At 69.3% G+C, this 6,948-nt stretch overlaps 1 long non-coding RNA gene across 1 annotated transcript; it reads right to left on the reverse strand.

Annotated features, from left to right (window-relative positions):
- Window positions 1-709: 709 nt before the first annotated feature.
- LOC102423587 lies at window positions 710-3,211 on the reverse strand. Its single transcript, XR_002827903.1, has 4 exons — window positions 3,170-3,211; window positions 3,009-3,080; window positions 1,885-1,929; window positions 710-765 (listed from the first exon to the last, which is right to left on the reverse strand). It is a non-coding gene; the product is annotated as an uncharacterized LOC102423587 (long non-coding RNA).
- Window positions 3,212-6,948: the final 3,737 nt, after the last annotated feature.

Consider the following 6,948-nt stretch of genomic DNA (forward strand, 5'->3'; position numbering starts at 1 on the left):
CAGCCGCACAGGTTGGGGTCAGATTTGGGAAGCAGCGGCCTGACCGGGCCCCACCCCCCATCCCCTTCCCCCGCAGGCCAGATGGGGGCCGGCCTCCATGCTGCTGGTCCAGCCTGTCTCCGTCTCCGTCAGCCACTCACACGCCCGTCTCCCTGCTCAGGCCCGTGCTCCCCTCCGCGCTGGGCAGCCGCCGGGAGGGTGGGCCTGGCCTTTGCCTCCAAACTGCAGCGGGGCCAGCGGGGGTGCCCTGGGCCCCAAGGGCACTGGTGTGTGTCAGGGGGTCCATAGCCCCATGTGGGGGTGTGGCCTGGGCTGGGGCCTGGGCACCAGATCCCCGCCCCCACCTCGAGGCCACGGGATCGCACAGAACCCTGGCAAGGCCCTCGACTGCTCGTCCACTCAACTGCCGGCCAGATGGTCATGACCTTAAGGAACCTGAAGACATTCAGCAAATCCAACCGTGAACTCGTTTCTCCTGCGGAAACTGGGCGCCTGGCCCTGGGGCGAGTTGGGGGACGGGTGGGAGGGCGGAGGGCGGAAGCCTCTCGCTGGCAGGCGTGGCTGGAGGCCTGCACACCTGGACAGCCTGGCACGCGGGCTGGGCCCGATCCCTGTCGCTGTACGGCCAGCCCCAGGGACGTCCGAGTCAGACCCTGACCAGGACCCGCCCGCTGACGCCCCTGCCCGGCGCCCCTGCCGGTGGGGAGTGCGCGCACCTTTCGTGTCCTCGTCCTCGATGGTCGTGTGGGCGCTGTCCGACGAGTCCTGGGGAGACAGGGAGGCAGGGTCAGCACGCGGCTGCCCGGCCCGCCATGGGGCCTGGGGGTCAGGGGCCTGGGAGGTGCCCGTGCAGGACCCTGGCCCCAGAGACGCACAGGCAGCCGGGCTCCGTGTGACCCCAGGTCCCACCGCCCACGTCCCAAGGCAACACCATGTGCGCGGTGGGAAGACTCTGCTCAGAGGGAGCCCGGCCCGAGAGAGTCCCGAGGCTCCTGGGACGCGGGGAGGCACCCAGAGTGGGAGGGAACCTGGGTGGCCCAGCAGAGTGTGGGGCGCCCACACCTCCTTCCCGGCCTCCTCTGTCTAGCCGGGCCTGGTCCACCCCTCCAGTGGCCTGGGAGCCCAGATGCTGCCCTTCAGATAACAAAGCAGCTGCCACCCACCCATCACCAAGCTCCCAGGCAGCCTGCTCCCCAGAAGGGGTATCCCCACAGGGTCCCGAGGGACCCCCTCCCGCCTGGCGAATGTGGCTCCGGGCTTTGGGCCAACAGGAGGGTCTGCCTGTCGAGACCCAGGACTCATGCCACAGCCCAGAAGGCTGTCCAGGGAGCCCCCTCCCTGCGCCGGGGGCCTCTGAGGAGCCCGTGGCTGGGGATCCAGCTGCAGGCCTGGGTTCGGGTTGGGGGTGCCTGTCCTGGAAACAGCTGGGGACCCGCCACCCGAGGGCCAGCCCTTCCCTGCCCTTGAGATGCGGGTGGGATGGGAGCCGATGAGGAGCGGAGAGGAGTGGAGCGGCCAGCCCGCAGGGAGCTCTGGCAGCAGGTGACGGTGGGCGGGGTCACCGGTCTGGGCGCCCCCCCCCAGGCCCCGCACTCAGCCAGGGCAGAGTGGACAGGGTGGACGGCAGCCAGGAGGTCCTGAGAAGTGGCCCCACTCTGCCATCATGGACCCTGGGCCCCTGGCCCCAGCGGGCTGGGAGCAGCGATGCCTCCACAGGCAGCGCCCGGGGCCTTCCCGGCAGGAGCAGCGGTGGACACGTGGGCCGTGCTGCCTCGAGATGGGTTTTGGGACACCTGCCCCCACAGGGTCAATGCCCAGCCCTTCCCGGGGCCAGGGGTCTGCCTCCGGCCCCCCACAGAAGCTCCCTGAGGGTGAGGGCAGTACCTTGATCCCGTCCACAGGGTTATGAATGACGGTGGTTTGAGGTTCCTACAGAGGAAGGAAGGAGGCAGTGAGAGGAGGGGCCGCGGGCGCCCAGCAGAGCCGAGGAGCAGAGGGGACAGGCAGCGATGGAGGGGGCCGTGGGGAGCAGCTGCGAGGGGGAGGGGCAGCGATGAAGCAGGCGTGAGGCCCAGGCCGTGGGGATGCAGAGCTTGGCCCGGGCGGGGGAGAAGCTGTAGGGCCGGCTGCGGAGGGGCTGGCACGGGGCCTGGGCTGGAAGACGGTGGGGGATGCAGGGGCCGGGGGGGTGGAGGAGCCCAGGACAGGCTGGCTGTGAGGCCGCACGGGGCTTCCCCTGCTGGGCCTGGACGCCCTGAGCAAACCCCGCCTTCCCGGGGCGTCAGGTGGGCCCCTGTACCCGGCCGCCCTGAGCCCCCTGCCCCCTGAGCATCACTGAGAACAGGTGGACCAGCAACCCCACCTCTATGGCCACAACCCGACCACCAGCTGTGGGGTCTCCTGGACAGGACCCCCCCACCCCAGGTGAGGCCTGGAGCCCAGGATCCTCCCCAGCAGGGGGTCCCCATGTTGGCCAGCCCCTCCCCTCCCTCTGGGCAGCCACAGGCCAGCAGGGCCCATCCCACACCTGCCCGGGGCCCCTGCCTCCCTGCAGATCACGGTGGCACAGAGTGAGACCAGCCCACCCCCGTCCTGGGAGGCTGTGCGGGGGCCCCGTCCTGGGAGGCTGTGCGGGGGGCCCGTCCTGGGAGGCTGTGCGGGGGCCCCGTCCTGGGAGGCTGTGCGGGGGGCCCGCTGCCACCGTCTCCCTCGGAGCCTGTGCGGGGCAGCACCTGGTCTGTGCCGTGGCCCCTGGTCCCCTGTGGGCCTCTCACCACGGACCCACCAGTGAGGCAGGAGTTGGCCTGTCGGCTGCTGAGCGGGGCTCTTGACATAGCCTCACCCCTCACCCCTCACCCTACCCCTCACCCCACCCCCAAGGAGCAGCGGGGCGGGGGGGCGTGTCATCCGTCAGACCGGCTGGAGGGCCCCACCGCCGCCCAGGCCTCCTGAGGGGCGGCTGCCACAGGCCCGGCTCCCGGGCCAGGAAGGGGGCGGCGGGCCAGTACCAGGGTGGCTGGAGGGAGCGTCCCCTTGGGGCTGGTGGCAGCGGCGCTGTTCTTGGTGCTGTTGGTCGGGGTCTGCAGCAGAGACAGAGGGCGTCAGGGGGAGACCGAGGGCCTCCCTCGGGCGGCCTGGGGAGCCGGGAGCCGGGAGCCGGGAGCCTCACCTTCACGCCGTCAGCCTTCTTGGTCAGCATGCTCTTGGCTGCTGCGTGGGGAGGAAAAGGCACCGTGAGGGCCGCCCTCTGCACCCCCGGCAGCGTGACCTCGGGGCCCACAGGTGCCGGGCTCCCCACGAGTGAGGCAGGGGTGGCTGCCCGGGGGCCCTGGGGGACCAAGATGTCTCCCCCTACGGGGGACCCTGGCTGCGGGGTCAGGCCGTCTGTGAGGAGGCAGGCGGGCTGGGCGGCGAGCATCCCTCCTCACTGCATGTTCGCAGCGGGTGGGGCTGCCGCTGGCTACCCACAGGCCGGCCTGTCCCCACCCCAGGTGCCTGTCTGCCGCGGCCTCTGGGCCCCTCCACTGGAGGAAGGGCTCAGCTCTGCCCCCGCGGCCGCAGCCCGAGGCCCCTCTCCTCTGGGGCCTCTTCCTGGCCTTGCCCGGCAGCTGGAGCTGCCACCTCTGTGCCCACCCTCCCGGGCTCCGGTGAGGTCAGTAGGATGACATGCGTGGGGGAGGGTCAAAGGCCACCTGTACCCCAGGCTGCCCCCACCCCTCCGACGCCCAGGCCTGGCCGCTTGCCGCCCCCCGCCCCCCGTGGAGGTCAGGGCAGCCTCCGGCCTCCCCTCTGCCCTCCACAGCTCTGGCCTCAGCCCCAGCACCTGCCCTCCACAGAGGCTCATTTTAATGACAGAACTGCAGAGAAGGAAGTCAGCTTACCTCGCACAAAGGTAAGGGGGAGGGGAGGGCGTGAGGGGGAGAGAGAAAACAGGTTTGTGTCAGTTCAGGCAGAGCGCAGCCCCGCCCAGGACCACAGTGCGTCAGTGCGTCCTGCCCCCCTGCCCCCGCCAGTCAAGCAGTGCCCAGCAGGCCGGCGGGTGTGGTTCGAGAAGCAGGGAGGGTCCCTCGCCCGGGCCTGGGCGGCCCCGAAGGCTCCGGCTGGCCAGCTCTGAAGGGTTGCCTGTCCCAGGGACTGGGACAGGGACGGGTTAGGACGGGGCAGGGGGGGCACAGAGGCCCGGGAGCAACCACCTGCTGGGAGCCGAGACTTAGACCCAGAGAGTGTGGGTCCCCTGCTGGCAGCATTAGCACCCCCTGGACCCCCAGGCCCTCTGAGGCGGAAACTTGGGGGGTATCTGCTCAGCAAGCCTCTGAGGGGGACCCGATACTGCTCAGCTGGGAAGGGGGTCGGGACCAGTGCAGTGGCCAGCGGGGGCCAGGGCCTCATGGCCGCCCTCGGGCTCTGCGTGGGGACAGGAGGCTGCAGGGGTCAGAGGCCCTCAGGCTCTCCGAGCAGCTGCACTGGACATGGCTTCCTGCTCCCCAGGGCCTGTCCCTCCTCTCACAAGCTCCCCTCCTAGCCCGGCCCGCGTGGCTCAGTGGTGAGCGTCGACCTATGAACCAGGAGTCACAGTTCGATTCCTGGTCAGGGCACAGGCCTGGGTTGTGGGCTCCATCTCCAGTGTGGGGCGTGCAGGAGGCAGCTGATCCATGATTCTCTCATCACTGATGTTTCTATCTCTCTCTCCCTCTCCCTTCCTCTCTCTAAAAGCAATGAATATCTATACATACATATTTTTTTTTGTTAATCCTCATCCAAGGAAATTTTCCCATTGATTTTTAGAGCGAGTAGAAGAGAGAGGGAAAGACAGAGAGAAACACTGATGTGAGAGAAATACATCGATTGGTTGCCTCCTGCACGCGCCCGGACCAGGACCCAGACCGGGAAGGAGCCTGCAACTGAGGTACGTGCCCTTGACCAGAATCGAACCCATGACCCTTTGGTCCGCAGGCCGACGCTAGTCTATCCACTGAGCCAAACCGGCCAGGGCGTATACATACATACATATTTTTTAAAGCTTCTCTCCCAGCATCCTCAGGGCAGCGCTGAGCCAGCAGCCTGCCTCTCATTGGCCTCCCTCTGTGAGAAGCGCTGTCTGTTGGGTCCCAGAGAGTGAAGGACCCCAGACCGTCCTTTCCTCGTCCCCCCACCCCCCAGGCCCTCCAAGGGCCGGGCCAGGGCAGCCGGACTCAGCACGCTGACAGACACCCTGGCGGCCCTGCCCTCAGGCATCCGAGGACCAGAAATGCCTGGGGCCGCGTGGAAGCCTCCCTCCAGACAGCCCTGCAGACCCAGCGTGGGTCTCCCCCAGCACAGCCCCTCTGCCCCGGGACAGGGGAGCCCCACTCCCCTCAAGGGAAGTGGTCTGAGGTGGCGCCCAGGGCCCCCTGTCCGGCTGGCTGACAGCTGGGCCTGCAGGAGAGGCATCAGCCGTCTCAAAGGCACTTGCCCTGGGGCTGAGCACGCTGACCCCCCCCCCCCCTCCGATTTGAGACGGGGGTGGGGCACCAGCCTGGGCCACCGGCTTTCCCGGCGGCTTTGCCAGGCTCTGAGTCAGAGGCAGTGCCGCCTGTGCTGCTCCCGGCAGAGACGGAGTCGGTTCTGCCCAGTCTTCCCGTGGGCAGCTCGCAGGCCCCTGGGTCAGGCCCAGGCAGAGGGTCCCCTTCAGTCCCCGATTCTGTGAAACCCCTCTGGACGCAGCGGCGAGCGCCCGGCCTGGGGTTTACCCAGCTCCCCTCCAGCCCCTGTGCCAGCCGGTCTCCTAGCAACGCTGTCCCCGGCGACTCTGAACCCCGCTGAGTCCCGTCTACACCAGCAAAGGCCCGGGAAGCTCACGCGTGGTTACCCGGCAGCAGCCAAGGGCCTCAGCACACGCACCCCAGGCCCCGGGAGAGACGCGCCACCCTCCACCGCCCGCGCCCCTGGGCCGGCCAGGCCGTGGCTGCCCAGTCCCGCCCAAGGCCATGCGGGGCCCGACCAGGGCTCTGACGAACGGCAACATCTCTACAAAGACACCCAGACTTCCGCGGGCTGAGGGTGCCGTCACCCACAGAGAAGCCAGGCCTCGGACCTGAGACACCCCCACCCCCACCGCGTCTGCTGGGGTCGGTGAGGCCAGTCCGGTCACGGGGCAGCCATGCTGGTCCCCCACATGCACTGACCTCCCCCCGACAGTGGCCCTCAGTGCCCAGGATGGAGCCCCCATGCACGCGGCTCATGCAGGAGGCGGCGTTGCGGGCGAGCAGGTAGGGCAGCTCCAGCGCCCGCCTCACTCCTGTGCCGGTCAGCAGGGCTGCACCGGGAGCCTCTGGCCTCACGGTCCCTGCTCCCTAACCGCCCGCCCCGGTGCTTCAGAAGGACCCAAAGGATGAGGCACTGGACAGCCCTTTGGGGCCCCTGCGTGTCCCCGAGGCTGGCCCCGCCCCAGTGCCCGGAGGAGGCAGCTGGAATGCCGGGTCCTCTCAGGGAGCTGGGGCTGCCCAGGCTGTGGATCGGAGCAGAGCTGGGTGGGTGTGCAGGAGGGAAAGGGGTGGGGCCCTCAGCTGTGGCCCTGCCCTCAGCGGGCACCTCCCGCAGCTGGTGCTGGGCTGCGGGCCCACGAGGAGGACGAGGTCGGCAGCCCTCGGGGTCCGGCCAAGGCCACAGGTGGGCGGGAGCAGACCTGGGCCTCCTGGGGGCAGAACCAGCGTCTCCCCTCATGGTTGGGGGCGAGGGGAGAGGGCCCTTGTAGAAAGAACCTGGAGGCCTTCAAAGTTATTCTCGGGGCGGCTAGGGCCCCGCCGGGGGTTCACGGGGCGACTCGGCACAGACCCCCGCGCCACGTGAGCAGCGGAGCCAGTGTATGTTGCGTGAGGGGTGAGGGGGGGCGGGGTGTAGAGGGGCACCTGGCCAGGTGGACAGATGTCGTAGGATCTCAGGGCCTCCTCCTGAAGAACCCCCCATCAC

Source organism: Myotis lucifugus, unplaced genomic scaffold (genome assembly GCF_000147115.1).
Source record: "Myotis lucifugus unplaced genomic scaffold, Myoluc2.0 scaffold_8448, whole genome shotgun sequence".
NCBI classification, from domain to species: Eukaryota; Metazoa; Chordata; class Mammalia; order Chiroptera; family Vespertilionidae; genus Myotis; species Myotis lucifugus.